A 20253-nucleotide genomic window follows, 5' to 3' on the forward strand; every position below is an offset into this window, starting at 1 on the left:
TTCAGTTGATGACTGTTTTACACATATTGGACTGATTACATAACCGTGAATACTTCCAAAACAGCCAGATGGTTTTTCTAGCATCCCTTTTTTTTTTTCTCCCTACACTCAGATGCATTGAGCAGAAACAGATGAAGGAGAAAACAATATAAATATAGTGAGTTCTTAAACAATGCTGTTTCGTTCCACATCATTTTTTTATAATATTGACGAGAAAAGAAATCAATTCCTGGCTGGAACCTGCCCCCCTGTCTGTGTGGAGTCTGCACTTTCTCCCCATGTCTGCATGGGTCTTCTCTGGGGACTCTGGTTTCCTCCCACATCCCAAAGATGTTCAGACTCAGTTCACTGGTATATCTTCACCGTCCCAGTTCGAGTGAGTGTGGGTGTGTGAGTTTGCCCCACGATGGAAAGGCCCATACAGGATTTGTTCCTGCCTCCGCCTTCAGCCTCCGAGACAGCCTCCTGACACCTAAGGCCCTGACCTGGGGTAGGAGGGTAAATCGTTACCTCACTTGTTTTTACTAATTTCTCTTAAGTGTATGTATAGCTCACATTTATTTCAATGTTTAATATTAGAAGTATTTTGGTATTTATTTAGAAGTTTAGTGATTTTTATGACCAGACATATACTATAGAAACTTAACTCTTGTTTTTTATAAATTAGCCTATAGACAACCTGGTTTTGTCATCACATCATTTTGCTTAAAGTCACAGCTTCTACAAATCTATTGGTCAAGTTAAGCCAAGACTTATTGTATAAAGAAAAACTTTGAAAGACAAATACTCTAACCCTCGCACTCTGGAAGGCTGAGACAGGAGGACTGCTGGAGCGCAGAAGTTCAAGACCAGCCTGAGAAAGTGTGTCTCTACTAAAAACAGAGAAATTAGCTGGGTATTTGGAGGCTGAGGCAGAAAGATTGCTTGAGCTCAGGAGTTTGAGGTTGCTATGAATTAGGCCATGGCACTCTAGTCTGGGAATAGAATGAGATTCTGTCTAAAAAAAAAAAAAGAGAGATAAATACTCTTTGAAATTAAATAGCAACTGAGAGTCTTCTTATTCAATGGTTTCCCTTAAGTTATCCACTAGTATCCAAAGCCCACTAAACAGACAAGCTTTTAAGAAGGTAAGAAAGTAAATTGAAAAACTACAGAAGGAACTCCAGAATAGAAAACACAGTTTACATATTACATCATTGATCATCAAAGGAAAAATGCTTTGAGGACTCTCTACCTCTCCCTCAAAACCAATTAAACTTTTAAGCATTTTAGGCACCTAATCTAAAAATAATACTAAAAGATACTGCTCCAGCTTAAGAAATAACTTCCTTCCTTTGCATACTTCTGCATAACTTTGAAATATCTTATAATGTGCTCTCCAAAGGACAAATTCCATCAAAAAGTTCCAGTAAAACCCACATTCTAACTTTCCACTCAGAAAAATGATGTATATAAATATATACCTATAACTATGTGTGCTATACACACACACTTGATTCTCTGCAGCCCATCTTTGAAAAGGGACTCTGCAGAGTACTCTCCTAGAGATATAACAGAGCAGGACTTTTTGCTGTTAGTGTAGGATTGAGAGCTGAGCTTAGCTCTAGCACCCTTGCCCCCCCCATTATAATATCCAACTTCTCAAAAATTTTTAATGACATATATTAACCAAACATTTATTTTAAATGTATATATTCACCAAGAAAGTCTCTTATTAGAGAGGCTATTGCATGGTTTTTAAAAAAAATTATCACCTATACATCTACCTACACAAAACACTGAAAAGTTGAAAAATTGTCCAGAAGACACATAACCAGAAAAACCAAAGGTGACATTTTAATGAGGGTTCAGAAAATGTGGCCCTGGAAACAGATCAAGGCCTCATCCCATTGCTATGTTTTTTTTTGTTTGTTTGTTTGTTTTTTTAATGGTATGGGAAGTAACCTCCATACCAACTTCCATCAGGTGTTCCTGCCTGAATGACCAAGGCCAAAGCACTGAACGTTCCTCTCCCCAGACTACCTATGCCAAGGGCCCTGCTAATTAGATATGCAGGCATGGGACTGAGTAAAAGTGAGTTAAGCAGTCACAGGGTTTGTAGCAGCAATCCATTGTCCAATCACAAATTTCTTTTTTTTTTTTTTGTAGAGACAGAGTCTCACTTTATGGCCCTCGGTAGAGTGCCGTGGCCTCACACAGCTCACAGCAACCTCCAACTCCTGGGCTTAAGCGATTCTCTTGCCTCAGCCTCCCGAGTAGCTGGGCCTACAGGCGCCCACCACAACGCCCAGCTATTTTTTGGTTGCAGTTCGCCCGGGGCCAGGTTTGAACCCACCACCCTCGGTATATGGGGCCGGCACCTTACCAACTGAGCCACAGGTGCCGCCCCCAATCACAAATTTCATGGTTATAAAAATGTAAAGTATGGGACACTCATTTTTTTTTTTTTCTCAGATAAATCCCATATGGACAAGGTGGCTTCTGAGCCACCATTTGTGGTGGTGTCTTGGTGACTCCTGGACCACAACCATGCTCCAGAGGAAGCTTCTCCAACTTCCTGACGGTGGTGGCAGCAGCAGTGCCTCCAGCAGGCCAGAAAGGGTGTCCCCAGACCTGCAGCCCCAAACTGCCAACCTTCTTATAAGCATCAAATTCCCTGCATTAAATTATTTTCTGTTTAAAACAGCTAGCATCTGGAAGCTCGGTTTGGATCCTTGGAACCACTTGCACAGGTTCTTAGGGTCCCTCAGGAGACCCCCAACAGCCAAGATGGGGAAGCAGATGGAGAGCGAGTCTGCTTTTAGGGCGGCCTTGGATGATGCTGGAGGTAAACCTGTGGTAGCTGATGTCACACACTTCTCGAGGTGTGGGCCTTGCAAAATGACCGAGCCTTTCTTTCATTCCCTCTCTGAAAAGTATTCCACTGTGGTGCTCCTTGAAGTAGATGTGGATAACTGTGAGGATGTTGCTTCAGAGTGTGACGTCAAATGCACACCAACTTTCTAGTTTTTTAAAAAGGGACAAAAGGTGGGTGAATTTTCTGGAGCTAATAAGGAAAAGCTTGACGCCACCATTAATGAATTAGTCTAATCATGTTTTCTGAAAACATAACCAGCCTTTGGCTATTTAAAAACTGTAACTTTTTTTTTTTTTTTGAGACAGAGCCTCAAAGCTGTCGCCCTCGGTAGAGTGCTGTGACACCACAGCTCACAGTAACTTCCAACTCCTGGGCTCAAGCGATTCTATTGCCTCAGCTTCCCAAGTAGCTGGTACTACAGGCGCCCGCCACAACGCCCGGCTATTTTTTGGTTGTAGTTGTCATTGTTGTTTGGCAGGCCCGGGCTGGGTTGGAACCTGCCAGCTCTGGTATGTGGCTGGCACCTTAGCCGCTTGAGCTACAGGCGCCGAGCCTAAAAATTGTAATTATTTTTATTTACAAAAAGTTAAGAAGTATGGAGCCTACATACTCAACTGCCATCTGATTACAATAATAATAAAATATCAATTCGACCCTTAAAAAAGAAACAGCTAGCTTCCTACACACACACATAACAGCTAGCATTTCTCATTTTCTGAAACTAAAAAATGACTAATACACATTTATATTATAATATCAAAGCAGATCACATGAGTGCTCAATTATTTTAATTTTAATAAACACAAAAGAGAAGCTTTAATTAAGGAGTAGATATACTTCTTAAGCCAAACTTCACTGGCTCCTGAAAAAAAATGAAGTTAGAGCTTTGTCTATTCCATAATTAGAAACGACCAGTTTTTCACAATAGGATCCCTATGAAGAAACAAATAGCCCAAGATCAATAGACCTAGGGCCAAATTTAGCCTCCATTACTCACTACGTAACCTTGAGCAAATCTCGTAATCTGCAAGCTTCAATTTCCTCAATTTTCCAATTGAGCAGTACCGAACAGTATTTATATTAAATCACTTATGTAAAGTGCCTTGAGCATTATATGTCACGAGAGAAAAAAAACATTTTCCTTCTTTAAGACACCTGAAAGTTCTTTGGCTCAAAACTTCTAGCATTATTTGAATACCTGTGTTGTAATATCAGTTGTTACTTATGCTTTGTATCTAGAGAGAACACTTTTGAGCACCTACCCATACCCTTTTCCCGCTAGAGACACTGCCCCTCAAACACACTTGTCCTGAAATCAATATGTAGGATGATTAAGTGGCCTACTTTGCTCCACCCTAGGATTAATTCCATTCCTTGGCCCACTGTATTCTGGAATCTCTCCTTGGAGTGAACATTCCATTACAAGACACACCCTACAGTTTCTACCAATAAACATTCCTACCCCAAAACTCCATTCAGCTTCCTATCAGGGATCACTACCCAGCCTGGGAAAGAAAAGAACCACATACTTATCTTCTTCTTCTTAACTTTCAAAACAGTCTTGAGATAACCAGCGTCTAGAATGCTACTGAGAGGCAGAAACTCTTACATTTACCCTTATGGGCCAGATCTTCTCCTCAGAATGTTTCAGAACTTCAAAACACCCAATTTATTTGGGGAAGGCGGGTCTACTTCTACACTATTTAAATTGTAAAAATAAATGGGAACTTTTTTTTTTTTTTTTTTTTGCTGGAACAAAACTCAGCTACATGACAGAGGTTTATAAACTTATTTTTAAAATGTTTCAGCCTTTTCTTTAAAACATTTTTTTTTTTTTAAGAGGGGAGTCTGGTAGATTTGCAACACTAGCAAAACCAGACCTTTTACAAAATTGACAAATTTAGTTCTTTAGCAAAATTGAATTTCAAGTATTTTCACATCATTTTGACCCATATTTTACTTTGCTGAAAAAAATGCTAGGGTAAAACAAATAAGAGATTATGATAATGTTTTGACCTAATTTATCTACATTCTTATCTTAGATCTTATTCCTATCTTTAGTAAGCTAAATGATTGAAATCACCAGGAAAATGAAAACATGTCCTACCCTGAGAAACCTGTTGTTAATAGCTTCCAGTTAAGTTCCATGTAAATTTCTTTTAACACATCTATAAGGGACAAAGAATAAAATGGGGGCGGGAAATCATCTTTGTATGCCATAGAATAAGAAAGACGTTTGTATGAGGAACCGTTCAACAATTCCAAACCAAGCATAAGCACCTGTTTTACAGCAGGCTGATTAAGACGGTAAGTATATTGCTCCATAACCCGTTACAAAGTATGGAAATTAAAAGGGTCACTTATTAGAAAAGTAATTTTTTTGTTTGTTTGTTTGAGCTGTTGGCCTGGGTAGAGTGCTATGGGTGGCATCATAGCTCACAGCAACCACAAACTCTTGGGCTTAAACAATTCTCTTGCTTCAGCATCCCAAGTAGCGGACTACAGGTGTCTGCCACAATGCCCGGCTATTTTTTGTTTGCAATTGTCATTATTGTTTAGCTGGCCCAGGCCAGGTTCGAACCCGCCAGCTACAGTGTGTGTGGCTGGCGCCATAACCTCTGTGCCACGGGCACCAAGCCATAAAAGCAATTCTTAATTTCAGATTAGAGGTATGTGTTTTAAAATCCATACCATATTCATTTCATATTATGGAAAGTTTGTAGGACCCCAACACCCCCACCAAATCATGTGTTTTTCTACTTTTAGCAGAATGTCTGATATACTTAGGAAAGCCAGAAGGAACATGAAGATGACAGCAGAGCTCTCTTTGTTAAAAGAAATGCTCAAACCTCAAAGTTGAAGGGGTAGAGGTTGAGCCACAGCCCGCTCACCTGTATCCTGGTGATAGCAGCACCTACTCTGACAGCGTCAGTGTGAGGCTGAACATACCATAAATCACTTCAGAGATGTAAAACTATATTTGCCACATTCTATGCATACAGTATGAAAAGAATGTCCCTGAGTTTGGGAGGTACCTTCTACCTGGGGAAGGTCCTCATAAACATTTTCAGAAATATACAAATGAAAGTTCATTTCGGGTTACTGCGGGAGGGGGTGCGAAGGCAACAGAATGAAGTGAGGAAGAGAGGGGAGAAAAAAGTCAGGTGAGGGAGAATGCAGGTACATCCCTCAAGAATTCTACAATCCGTATTTTAAATTTCTGACATTTTAGTGACCCTTTCCTAGGCACAACGAGGGCCCAGCAAATTCTACCCTATGGCAAATTCCACTCCTGAGTCAGGTGCAGGCTCCAGAACAACACAGGGAAGGGAAAGAAAAAGAACAGGAGGGCTCAATACATAGGCAGAGTACTAGAACTCCCCAGGAATCTCAAGGCAAAGTCATTGCCCACACAAAGGCTGAAGGCTCAAAGAGGTAGACGCCCTCGCCCCTGGGGCTGTCTATTCGTGCCTTTTATACAGAAGAGCAAGACATTGTTAGGTTTACAAATCCTCTCCCCACCCAACAAGTACTAGTGTTTAAGACTGAGTATTGCTAAGAAAAGCAAAGTGAATTTTTAAACCTTCTAAATCAACACCAACGGCAGGAGCCAATAAAAACAAAACTGAATTGTGAGAAAGGCTTATCAGAATGACCAGCATCCATGAAGCCCACTTCCTTCCAGGGCTTCTCATCTTTGCCTCTGGGGAAAGTTGGTTTCACAGATCCAGCAATCAAATGTGCCTATTCTGAAAGGGAAACTACCCTAAATGTCTCTTTCAAAGTTACCCCTTTATAATAACGTTCTAACAGAATTATTTTTTAAAAGAATAATACAGTACTTTGAGCATTTCACAAAGCTAAAAGGATATAAACTAAAAATTCTTTGTCAGAAGAGGAATATTATATATCTGAGCAGAGTGGGAGAGTCAGAGGGAAAAGAGCCATTACACGGCAAAATTAATTTTTTTTGTTTTTGATAAGAAAACATGTGATTTCCTCAAATTTAGTGAATTAAATACCAATTAAACATATTTTTATTAATTATTATTTATTAATTATATTTTATTAAACTTACCATTGAAATCTAAACCTTTCTTACCCCCAGAGTAACTAAACTAATTATTAACTTCTCAATTAAATTAACTCTCTCCAGGATTATAAGCTACATTTTCACCATAGCCACTTAGGGTCTTTAAATTGTTGTCTTTAAAAAAGAAAAAAATGTTACAGAACATGTATCTACAATACCTAAGATGTTTTATTATTTTCCTGGGACTGGGCAGTGACTGTGGCTCAAAGGGTAGGGCACTGGCCCCATATACAGAGGGTGGTGGGTTTGAACCCAGCCCCAGCCTAACTGTAACAAAAAATTGTCAGGTGCTGTGGTGGGCACCTATAGTCCCAGCTACTCAGGAGGCTGAGGCAAGAGAATCGCCTAAGCCAAGGATTTGGAAGTTGCTGTGAGCTGTGATGCTACTTCACTCTACAGGGGGTGCTAAAGTGAGACTCTGTCTCTAAAAAGAAAAAAAAAAAAAAAGAATATTATTTTCCTAGGACCAAACACTCCATAGTAATAAGTCTAAAATATTATGTGGCTAGCTAGTTTTAGAGAAAGCCTTGATAAGCAAAGTATATTGACAACTTTAAAATGTATATTTTTCTTAAAAATAGTTATTTCACAGTTATACTTTAAACATTTCTTTTACAGGTTAGTTTTAAGTTCTCATCAGGCTGAAAAATTATGATTCTTCAAAACGTAGTGATAAGATAAGAAACAAAAGCTCATCAGACTTAGAAAGCAGCACTAACACTGTGTCTGGAAATTACACCCCATGAATGGTGACCCCTCTGGACACTATGCCCCCTCCCAAGGGACATCCTGTGGCTGGCATGATACCACCTACAATATGTTCTAGCAGAAAACTATTTAACTTGAATCTGCGTTTCCTACATCTAATTTTTGCATATACAGAGTTTAAGAACAAGCCAACACCATCACAAAGAAGCAACCAGAAACATCCAGAAAGTACAATCTTTTGTAGGGCAACTGGCTTGGTCTCCTCAAAAGGAATCATAATAGATATTACTTGAGGTTTCTAGGACATAACCCGATGCAAAATAAAGTCCCAGATTAGATTCTAATAAGGACAACATACCTGTGAATGTTTGGGGGAGAACTTAGTCAATGTGAGGATGGTGAAGTACATATGATAATGTGAGGATGGACTTATGGAAAGTGACAATGAATCAGCATGGAAAGGTAAAGAGCATTCATGGAAAACAATCAGCTAAGCTAGCATGACCAAAACAGCATTCTTTCCCTTTTGAGGCAGTCTCACGCTGTTGCCCAGGCTAAAGGACCATGCAGCAACTAGCTCACAGCAACCTCAAACTCCTAGGATCCTCCTGCCTCGGCCTCCCACACAGCTGGGACTACAGGCACCCACCACAACACCCAGCTAGTTTTTCTATTTTTAGAGATGGAGTCTTCCTCTTGCTCAGGCTGGTCTCTAAACTCTTGAGCTGCAAGCCATGCTCCAGCCTCAGCCTCCCAGAGTGCCAGGATTATAGGTATGAGCCACCTGCAGCCAGACCAGCATTTTGTTTTGATAAAAACAAATGTATATAAAAAATAAATAGATCATTGGAGGCTAAAATGGCGACTCAGATGGCTGCAGCAGTCCGAGGTGGCCGAGTCGTGGTATCTGGCTCTTCTGGTCTTCACTGAGCACTTCGCTCTTCCAGTCCACCTAAGATCTGCCTGTGTGTACAGTGCCTGCAGGCCGTGTTCCCCTTCGAGCCTCACAGCTGGAGGCCCACACGCACCTGCCGCTGGGCTCTGTACCACCACACCAAGAACAGTGAGCAGGCACGCAGCCACCTGGAAAAGGCGTGGTTAATATCACAGCAAATCCCACAGTTTGAAGATGTTAAATCTGAAACAGCAAATTTGTTATCTGAATTATACTGTCAAGAGAATTCTGTGGATGCAGCAAAGCCACTGCTGCGGAAAGCGACCCAGATCCCTCAGCAGACCCCATACTGGCACTGTCCTCGGCTCTTCCCGCTTGCACAACTACACACACTTGAGAAAGACCCGGTGTCAGCCTGCGACCTCCTGGGCATGGGGGCAAAGTATGCCCGGGTGATGGGATCTTAGTACCTATGGGCGCTGTTCCTCCTCAGCAAGGGGATGTTGTTGCTGATGGAGCGCAAGCTGCAGGAAGTCCACCCACTGCTGACCCTCCGTGGACAGATGGTGGAGAACTGGCAGGGGAACCCCATCCAGAAGGAGTCGCTGTGTGTCTTCTTCCTAGTGCTCCAGGTGACCCACTACCTGGATGTGGGACAGGTGAAGAGCGTGAAGCCGTGCCTGAAGCAGCTGCAGCAGTGCATCCAGACCATCTCCAGGCTGCATGATGATAGACCCTGCCCAGCAACCCCGCTGACCTCTTCCCTTGGCTGCCCAAGGAGCACGTATGTGTGCTTGTCTACTGGGTGACTGTGATGCACTCCACGCAGGCTGGCTACCTGGAAAAGGCACAGAAGTACGCTGACAAGGCCCTCGTGCAGCTGGAGAAGCTCAAGATGCTCAACTGCAGCCCCATTCTGTCCTCCTTCCAAGTGATCCTTCTGGAGCACATCATCATGTGCCGGCTCGTCACAGGGCACAAGGCCACAGCACTGGGAGAGATCTCCCAGGTCTGCCAGCTGTGCCCCCCAGCAGTCTCCCCGGCTCTCCTCCAACCACCAGCACAGCTGCACACCCTGCTGGGCCTGTATTTTGTCTCTGTCAACTGTATGGCCAACGCCGAAGCCCAGTTCACCACAGCCCTGCAGCTCACCAACCACCAGGAGCTGTGGACCAACCTGGCAAGTGTGTATATACGGGAAGGAAATAAGACACCAAGAGGTACTGTCTAGTTTGTTGGAGAGGATAAACCCAGACCACAGCTTCCCTGTCAGCTCACACTGCCTCCAAGCAGTGGCTTTCTACATTCGAGGGCTCTACTCCTTCCAGGGACACTACAATGAAGCCAAACGATTTCTACGAGAAACTCCGAAGATGTCAATGCGGAGGACCTGAACTGGCTCACAGCCTGCTGCCTTGTTCTCCTGGGCCACATCTTCTATGTGCTAGGGAACCACAACCACAGGGAGAGTAACAACATGGTAGTGCCTGCCATGCAACTGGCCAGCACGATCCAAGACATGTCAGTGAAGCTGTGGTCATCGGCCCTGCTGAGACCTGAGTAAGGCCTGTGGAAATGCCATGGATGCCCATGAAGCTGCCCAGATGCACCAGAACTTCTCGTAGCAGCTGCTTCAAGACCATGTAGAGGCCCGAAGCCTCCCCAAACACACCCTCATCACATGGATAGACAGCCCACCCCCAGCGCAGTTTCAAGCTCAGAATGGACCCAACACCAGCCTTGCCAGTCACCTATGAGGCTCCTGGAAGGGCTACCCAGCACCTCAAGGCCCTACATGTCTCCAACTTCTACCCAGATGGCCCTTGAGCCTTGAGCTTTCCCCAGAATTGTGCTTCCTTCCCGCCTGTCTCTAGAACTTCCAAGTCCTGGCCAGTGTGTGAGCCCAGTTCCTGCCCTCCCAGGAGGGTGCAGCTGGCCATTCCCACCTTATGCCAAGACCCTGGTGCAGAGGCCTACAGGTGGGACATTGGAGCTGACTCTCCAGAGCCATCCTTTGAAGTGGACTTCACCTGTCAGTCCACTTCCACATCTGAGTCACATCTGCCAGGGCACTTGTCTGGGGTATAGGCCCTGATGCTGTGTGCCAGGTGGGCCATACCTCAGGGCCATCATCCCCTAACCCTCCATCGTCTGGGCCTTGATGCAAGGCAAGGGCCAGCATGTTTCCTCTGCTCAAAGCAGTTTCCAGAGTATAAAGGCAAGATACCAGTTTCTGGCCCAAATTTAGAAAAAAAGAAGTGATGGCCCACATGTGGGAAAAAGCTGACATCCCAACACTTTTCCCAGCTTGCCTTTCTCTCTAGTACCAGAACCTTGGTCAGGGGCCCTTGGGGATGGATGAACTCAGCTTGTAAACACCTGCACCCTGACTGGATTCACCATCCTGCCATGGGAGGTTGCGTGTGATCGTAAATACCAGTATGGGGGGATGTGGGGTTCATAGAGCTGGGAGCTGAGACCAATTGTTTGTGCCAGCCACCTTCCCCCATTGTGTGGCTGCTGAGGGAAGGCAGCAGTAAGAGAAGGGCATCTTGCCCAAATTTAAGATCATCTCCTCACTTCGGTATAGGGCACAGGCCCCCCCTCAGACCTGGAGCAAAGGGGCCTTTTTCCTAGCAGCTCCACAGCTTCCTGTACAGAGGATGTCTGTGGGCAGCAGCTCAGGCTCCTGGTCTCCTACCTTCCTCTCAGGAGAGAGGAAGACACCTCCCCACTCCCCTGCCAGGACTCTGGGGGGACAGTGTTGAAACCTAGTCCCCAAGCCAGGCCCCAGGGAGCCTCTGTTGGGCCCAAAGAGCAGTGCTTGGTTTTATGCTCTTGGATAATCACAGAGGTGACAGTGGTATTGGGAATGGTGGCAGCTAGTATCAATGATCAAGACATCACCTTCTCCAGCTGTTGGCGCCTGGGACCATCTCCCTACTGCAGGGTAGTGGTGGTGGGGGGGGTCTCTGGGCAAGGTAGATAGTTGTCTCATGCCTTGTTACCGTGGCACTGTAAAGGCTACTGCTCAGAGCGCTGGTACCTGTCACTGAAGGGATGTTAGACTTGCTCAGGGCTCTGAGGCCTGGGCATGCCTTAGTCACAAGCAGGCCACCAACAGCCCCCATTCTCACTGGGCCACTGCCTGGCATCTAGGTCACCAAGGAGAACCAGCCCCTGCCCTATGCTGCCCTGAGGCCCTGTCCCCTCAGCCAATACCCCCAGACCCTTGAGGCCAATAGAAGAGTGTGTGTCCCTGATTGACAAGCTGTCCCCATAAGGTCTTCCTAAGCCATATCCTCTGCTTGCTCCACCTCAAAGGAGCCCCCAGGTCCTCCCCTCCACCACTGAGATGGCACCCTTGTATCTCTACAGTCTACCCCTGCTAGCTTGCATCCCACAGTGCCCAACCTCTCCAGACTCATAGTCACTCGATCACATTGTACATCACGTTTGTCTCTGCCTATTTATTTAAGTTTTGTTTTGCTTTATCTAGGGCATTTTATATGTAGAGCAATTGGAAAAAGAACCTCAGAACTTAACATTTGTCTCAATATTGAAGTGCTTTTTTTGATCACCTTGTTATCTATGTATATGTAAAGTTAAGGATGAGATCTTCAAGTTTACAATTAAAAACTCAGTACTCAAAAAAATAAAATAAAATAAATAGATCTAAAATTCTATACCTTGGAGCGTAAGTGGGAATAATCCCCAGATAAGAGAATGATGTTTCATGGTACTATTGCTTATTGATACTGCCTAACTTTCTACAATAGATATATGTTGTTTATAACAAGGTATTATTAATATAAATTTATTATAATAGAAACATTAAAAAATCTGTTCAGGCAACCGATCTCTTATAAAATTTTATGGCGCATGACAATAGTGGAGTTGGTGGCTTCCTAAAAACAGAAGGGAATGAAGTTTAGTGTTAATAAAATGCCTGATGGAAAAAAACTGAAACCATTTCACATTTGGTATTGCCCTTGAAACTTTAAAATGTCAATGCTATTCACAAGGACAGAAGGAAAATGAGGCATTACTTCTAGGAATTTTGTTGATGTCATCAATTACAGATAAAATGTCAGTGGAATGAAAGTTTTCTTACATGCAGGCATTACCACGCTAAGCAATGTTGGTCTTCCCTGCTGCCTCAAATCTATAAGGGAAAGTGGGAGAAGGGGTAATAAAAGCTAAAGGAGAGGGGGAAATGGAGCTGCAAGCTTCCTCCCTTACACTACAACTCAGAATACCCGATGAAAACCTCAGTCATTTGGGGCCAGCTGCTATAAATGTAAACAGCTCCCAGCACATTTGAGGGATGTCATGATCAAAGTTCAGCCAATCTTTGATCCATATGATTTAAGTTCTCACAAGTTTTGCAAATCAGAAGACAAAGTTGTATGCAATGCAAAGTGAGTATAGAGTTCACATTTTGGATAATTTTCAAATTCAATATGCTAGCACAACTCCTCACTTCTTTAAAATGGAAGGAAGCTCTGTGAGTTATCAATGTATTGCCTTTTAGCTCCAAATGTACCCTTCAATGTACACCCTGTGATAAACTGAATTTCTTTGAGCTTCTCTCCTTTCAAGTTGTCGTGATATTAAGGTTTCTTATAGAGAACACTAGAGGGACACCACAGTGCTACCTTTGGCTGGAAATACCCTTTTGCCTTACTCTTGACATAGAAACCAGAGGCTTCACGCAGGCTGAATGCTCTTACGGCCTCTTCCCTGTACTGTTATCTCGACTCCCTTGAAAAGGCTCCTTGCGCCTGCACCCAGCTGCCTGTGGCCTGGAAGTTCCTGTGCTCGGCAGTGGCTCCTTCCATACTCTCCCTCCTATCACCTGTATCTCCACGTGCCCACCGTCCAGTGCACTGGGAAGGACTTCTGCCCCTCCAGTGCTCACACCCCACAGCACGTGCATGCTGCCAGTCACTACTCGCGCCTCACCTGCACTCCAGCTTCAGCCCCACTTCAGCCTGGCTACATCAGCAAGCTTCTCCAGAGGGCTAAACCATACCTTCTCCCACGTCTGAATGCCTTTACAAGTCCATCCTTCTTTGGTTACTTGGCCTCATCCTTGGAATATCACATAATGTTTCCTTAGATATGGCAGTTACTCTTTTATCACATTTAATAATTCTTTACATTAAGCATCCTTTGTTTAAATTCCTTTGTGGTCCTTGTCTCCTTATTGAATACTCCTACAGAAGCCAAATAATGAAGTTAGTTTTCTCAGGTACATGCAGTGAGAAACCCACATAAACATCACGTGGCCTATTAAACTATTTACACTGCCACGCCTCCTACCAGTCCAACAGCTCCCCCCTCTTGGAGAACCTATGGGCTTCTAATAATCTCATCATGCCATAAAGGTGAGCTGGGGCTTAACACATTTGTCTCACCTGGGCATTCATGTACATTAAAAAAGAAACATTAAAGGTAGATGGGGGAAAAAAAGAGCCTCTAAATCACAGGTGCAAGAATACTGCCCTACCAAACCCTAGCCTAACCAGGCATCCTCAAACTTTTTAAACAGACCTCAGACCATTGGAGGGCCGGACTATAATTTAAAAAAAATATATATATATGAACAAATTCCTATGCACACTGCACATATCTTATTTTGAAGTTAAAAAACAAAACGGGAACAAATACAACCATACCGCCTCACGTGGCCCACAGGCTGCAGTTTGAGGACCCTTGGGCCTTGACTCAGTATCTCAGCCCTAATTACATGTAAGTGAACCTGGGTGCTCCGGACCAAAACTAAATCCCATGTTAAATAAGATCATTTTCCTTGCTTCTCATGAAGGTTGAACACTGGCAAGTGATCTTTCAGAAAGCCAATTGCTATTAAACTACTTACTCTTTGGCTCTAACTATAGTACAAAGAAGCCATTTTTTTCTTATTTATGCCACTATGTGTCAAGCATAGTTTTGGGTCCCTTTACAAACATCCTTGCTGAACTCACCAAACAATCATATGAATTAAATAGGTAAATCAACTGTACCTAAGAGAAGACAGAAGAAACTCCGAACTATTAATCAACACAGCCACTATTTTTCAGATTCAAACTCACATCTTTCTGATAAAGTCTGTGCTCTTTCATTTTATCGTGGCCAGGTCCCCACTCCTTCTACCAGACTCCATGTCACCAATATGAGGCATCACTGAAATAGTCAGCAGCTAGTTGGTTCAATTAGTTCTGATTATATATATTTGGACTACTGTATATATTCCTTCCAAGAAAAATAAGAAGCAAATATAGGGAGATACACAGCACTTTTTACTCATTTTAAAAAAAGCAGGTTGAGAATCTCCTTAGTCTATCACAGGGGTGTTTTTTCTCTGCCACACACTGGAAGAATAAGAGTTATCTTGAGCCACACATTAAAAACACAAACACTAGGGTGGCGCCTATGGCTCAAGGAGTAGGGCGCCGGTCCCATATGCCGGAGGCGGCGGGTTCAAACCCAGCCCCGGCCAAAAACCAAAAAAAATAAAAACACAAACACTAAATGATTAGCAAAAAAAAAGTCCATGCCTACTTTGCGTGATACCTGACATCATGGATAAGCAAATCCTCACAAAATCAGCATGAGGCCCGCAGGCTGCAGGTTGGACACCCCTGCTCTATCACAAACAAAAAAAGTTTTCTTACACACACACCCCCAAAAGATACATAATAGCAGATACAAATGTTACTAAATATTTCCAGTTTCAGAGAAAATAAGACTGGAACTGAAACTATATAACTGTCTCTATATTATTATGTTGGGGGTGGAACATAATTAAAACTTACATCAAAAAGATTATTATAGGAAATTGGGTTAGAAATCCACAGTTATACTGATGTGTGTTTAACATATCTAAAACAAACCTGACACAATTAAGTGGCCAAAACATTTAAAAGAATATATATTTGCCCCAATTTCAACACAAAAGCTTTCAATTCTCTCACTGCAGAATTTGTGGTTAGAGAAATCATCAGTCTTTAAGCAATGAATTTAAACAATCTGAGACTCATGTAAATGAAGGGAGTATATTCTTTAAAATATCTGCCTTTAGATATTTTCTCACTGTTTAATAATATAAAATCTTTAAATTGTGTGACCTCAAATTTCTCACACACACAAAAATTTGTTTCTTAAACATCAGTTCTTCGCTCCTTTCTGCAGTTTGCCACGGCTGCCACTAGAAATAATTTTAAATAACTCAAAACTAATTATTCAGCTACATCATGACTTCCTTAAGAAAAAAACTGTCGCAAGCATTACTCTGATATATTGGGCAGTGCCTGTGGCTCAGTGGTTAGGGCACCAGTCCCATATACTGAGGGTGGCAAGTTCGAACCCAGCCTCGGCCAAACTGCAACTAAAAAAATAGCCAGGTGTTGTGGCAGGTGCCTGTACTCCCAGTTACTTGGGAGACTGAGGCACGAGAATCACCTAAGCCCAGGAGTTGGAGGTTGCTGTGAGCTGTGCCGACACAGCACTCTCCTGAGGGCAATAAAGTGAGACTCTGTTTCAAAAAACACACACACACACACACACACAACTCTGATAATCACATACTCAATTACAACTACTCAAGCCAAAAAATGTTATATTTTTTCCTAATGAATACTATAAGACTATAAACAGAGCTGGGTATTCAGAGATGGGAAAAGAGTTGTGAATTTCCTGACAGAGACTGGACGAGGGAAGATTAGCTGCAGTAGTGAGGTAGACTGCCTGCTAACAGCAAACCAAATTTTAAATGTTTTAAAAATTACTTAGTTTCAGTCACAGCAAGCGAGACTGGTCTTGGTTCCAATTTCAGTTAAAAGGGGTAACCTCTCGGGTGGCGCCTGTGGCTCAAGGAATAGGGCACCGGTCCCATATGCCGGAGGTGGCAGGTTCAAACCCAGCCCCGGCCAAAAAGCACAAAAAAAAAAAAAAAAAAAAAAAAAAAAAAAAGGGGTAACCGCTCTCTACCTTCTCTCTCCAACAGAACACAGCTATAAAATCCAAAAAAAAAAAAAAAAAAAAAAAAAAAATACATATGAAGCAGCAATTTGAGGTACAAAAGCAAAGTGGAGCATCTGAGTTAGAGCAGCGGACTTACCCATTTTCTTTCTCCAGTACACCCTAGCTGAGACTTGGGGCAGCCCCGGACTCAGAGAGAGCACAAGAAGAACACTCCAGGTCAGGGTCAAGGAAAAGGGTCTCCAAATACACAAAGGGAAGATACGCTTCTTCTTTTCTTGAGTAAAAAACTGAAAGTATTTCTGTATAATAGCAAGGAACAATTAAAAAAAAAAAAAAACTTGATCATAACTCCATCAACATCATCAACGTGTATACAGGATCTATCTTCTGAAAACTATATAACAGGGATGGAAGAAATCAAAGAAGATCTAATTAAATGGGCTGGGGGGGCACATCAAGCTCATGGATTCAAAGACTTGAGGCAGTAAAAGATGACTTGCAAATTCGTCTATATATTTCACACAATTCCAGTCAAAACCTCAGTAGGAGTGTTGTGGAAATAAACAAGGTGATACTAAAATATGGAGTCAGGCTAAATTCTGAGAAAGAAGAACAAGCTATGGAACTGATACCACTTGATTTTAAGACTCACTTTAAAGCTAAAATAATCAATACAGTTTGGACTGACACGTGTATAGATCAATGGAATGAAACACAGAGTCTAGATAGACATGGAGCCACACAGACAGGACAACTAATTTTTGACAAACTCAAAAGCAATTCATTAGAGGATGGATAGTATTTTCAGCAAATTATATTAGAATTGGACATTTACATGCTAAAAATGAATCTAGGTATGACTTATATCTATTTTAAAAAGTTTCCTCAAAATAAATAATACATCTAAATACAAAATGAAAAGCTGTAAACCTTAACAATAGAATATTTTCACAATCTTTAGGCAACACGTTCTTAGACAAGACACCAAAGCACAATACACACACAAAAAGGTTTATAAATTGAATTTTACCAAAATCAAAACTTTTGCTCTATAAATACAAAACAGAATTTTAAAAAAAGGCAAAGTCTAGGAGAAAATGTTTGCAAATCATTTATCAGACAAAGAACTGGTATCCTGAGTATGTAAAGAACTCTGAACATTCAACATTTAAAAAAACAAGCCAATTTAAAAATCAGCCAGGGACTTAACAATGATCTAAAGCAGGCGATACAAACGGCAAATAAGCACACTTTTCAACATCAAATGTCATCAGGGGAATGCAGGTTAAGAACAAAATGAGATACCACAGCACGTATTAGACAGAATGGCTAACATAGTTACAAAATGGTGCTGGTGAGCAGGCAAAGCAAAGAAAACCCTTAGGCATTGTTGGTGGAGTGCAAAATAGTATGACTACTCTGAAAAATGGCCTGGGAGTTCCTTATTAAATATATACCTTATGATTCAGCTATCTCTCCCATGGGTCGTACACAAAAGAAATGAAAATCTAGTGCTCCCACAAAAACCTGTACTTGAATGTTGTATTCATAATGACATCAAACTAGAAGCAATTTAAATAATATTTAATGAGTGAATAGAAAAACAAACTACAGTACATCCATACCATCAAATACTATCCTAAACTATAAAAAAAACACCACTGACAGACTAAACACAATTACGTCTATTATCAGTGAATATGCCATAGATGTATTTGTATGGAATAGGACCCAGAAGCTCAAAGATTGGGCCGTAAAATAAACTTCTACAGACAAATCTAATCATTTGAATCATGTCTTATTTTTTGAGTACTTGAAAGAAAAAAAAGCAAAAAGAACACAATAGTAATATATCTTCTGATTCTTTGTAGCTATATTTGAGGTAAATATGAAATTTCATTTTAGCTCAGAACCTAGAAATAGGTCAGCAATGAAAACAAAATTTAAGCCAAAAAAGTTGTAAAATATTTAACATTTTTATATTTGTATGTACAATCAACTCTCAAACTAGAAGATTAGCATCCATAAACGAATGCTAGTGACAAAAAAAAGTATGCATGTGGGAAAATTTAAATTGATACAAAACTGCAAAAAATGTATAAGCCTTCTATTTTTGTAGACATTACCGCATTTGGCGCCATGCCTGCCACGTGGTAAGCACCCATCATCATTTCATAAGGTATCATGATATCTTTAAACAGAAATGTTCCACATAAGGTCTATAGATCAAACATGTTCATCTATAAGGTGGAGTAAGATTTAACGATTCACACATGCAAATGTGCATGAGCACCTTCTAGTAGTAAACGTGGGGGCAAGACATGTCCAAAATATGGATATGGAAAAACTGAGTTCACTTGGCCAAATGATGGAGGGGAGAGGGTTTTACTGATGTCAAGAGAAGGCTGTGTGCCCAGGGTCCACTGACTCATTCACCAGACGGTGTTGGCTATGAGCTTTCCAAATAAGGTCCACTGGATGATGTGACAGAGGAAGTTAGAATATAAATAAGTTCAGGGATTTAGGTTATTGGACATCTGTCCCAAATTAAAGAAGAATTCTGAGAGTGCTTATTTTAATACTAAGAGTTTTATTCTTTGAAATACCAGCATTTTGATATATAACTATTTTTGAAGGTCTATCCAATTTCCTGAGAAATATGCAGTTAGATTTACAAGTTGGGAGTAACATTTTAACATATTAACTGCCACGGGAGTTGTATTAAACTTCTGCTAGTTTTGAGCATGGGGCTAATTAGGAGCCCGTGAAGCATATACATGTATAGCACAGAAATCTCTTGACTATCTTAGGGCGACACCTGTGGCTCAGTGGGTAGGGCGCCGGCCCCATATACCAAGGATGGCGGGTTCAAACACAACTATCTTGACTATCTTGACCAAATAAAACACCGTGGCCCTAAGGGAAAAAATTTTCTACTATTGTGGCAACATATTAAACTAAAACTCACACTTAAAGGGGGAAGAAAGAAGGGAAGGGAGAGAAACTGAAAAATAATTTAAAAAGATGAATAGAAGTTGTCCAAAACCAAATAACCAGGCAACATAACACAGGTACCAGGGCTAAACAGTCCTTCCCTTTCTGAAGAACAGAAATTACCACTTCTAAGATAATGGTTACAGTATAGGCTTTTAATTCATGTTTAATGATAAATATTTCCTTAAATACAAGAAAAAAAACGTTCACTATCTAAAACCTTAGCAATCTATGGATTGTAAACTTGGTCAAAGAGCAAGAACCAAATTTTTTTAAGGGAAGTTAGAAACGTTTACTTTAACAATTATAAGTTAATTGCACATTTCTTTGCCTCTTAATAAATGTATTATTAGTAATAATATGTGATATATTTTAAAAGTGTTAAAAGAGTCATAGACGGTTTAAGAAACAAAGTGTGGCAAACAAAACCAGCATTGCTTACAATCCATCATCTAATATATCTTAGGATACAACTTAGAGTATATCAAAAGTTATACTCTCTTTTGTTAACTAGCATTATATACAATATCAATTGTTCCCATATCACTTTGTTCACATATCCCTTCTTTCTTAAATGGCTTTGGGGTTTTTTTACATTAAATATTAAGGAGATTTTTTTTTTTTTACATGAATAGTTTTATAATGCTTAAGTCAGGGCTATTAGAGTATCCGTCACCCAGATAGTGTTCATTGTACCTATTAGATAGGTTGTAACCC

General features: G+C 41.5%; 1 protein-coding gene and 2 pseudogenes across 7 annotated transcripts in view; 2 read left to right on the forward strand and 1 right to left on the reverse strand.

The window, feature by feature from the left end:
• COBLL1 (cordon-bleu WH2 repeat protein like 1) overlaps positions 1 to 20253 on the reverse strand; it is a 196347-nt gene that overhangs the window by 132536 nt on the left and 43558 nt on the right. The gene's annotated exons all lie outside the window — the stretch shown is intronic.
• Positions 2589 to 3191, forward strand: LOC128589954 (thioredoxin-like; annotated as a pseudogene).
• Positions 7718 to 10310, forward strand: LOC128590401 (MAU2 chromatid cohesion factor homolog; annotated as a pseudogene).

The sequence above is a fragment of the Nycticebus coucang genome, chromosome 7, assembly GCF_027406575.1.
Source record: "Nycticebus coucang isolate mNycCou1 chromosome 7, mNycCou1.pri, whole genome shotgun sequence".
Classification (NCBI taxonomy): domain Eukaryota; kingdom Metazoa; phylum Chordata; class Mammalia; order Primates; family Lorisidae; genus Nycticebus; species Nycticebus coucang.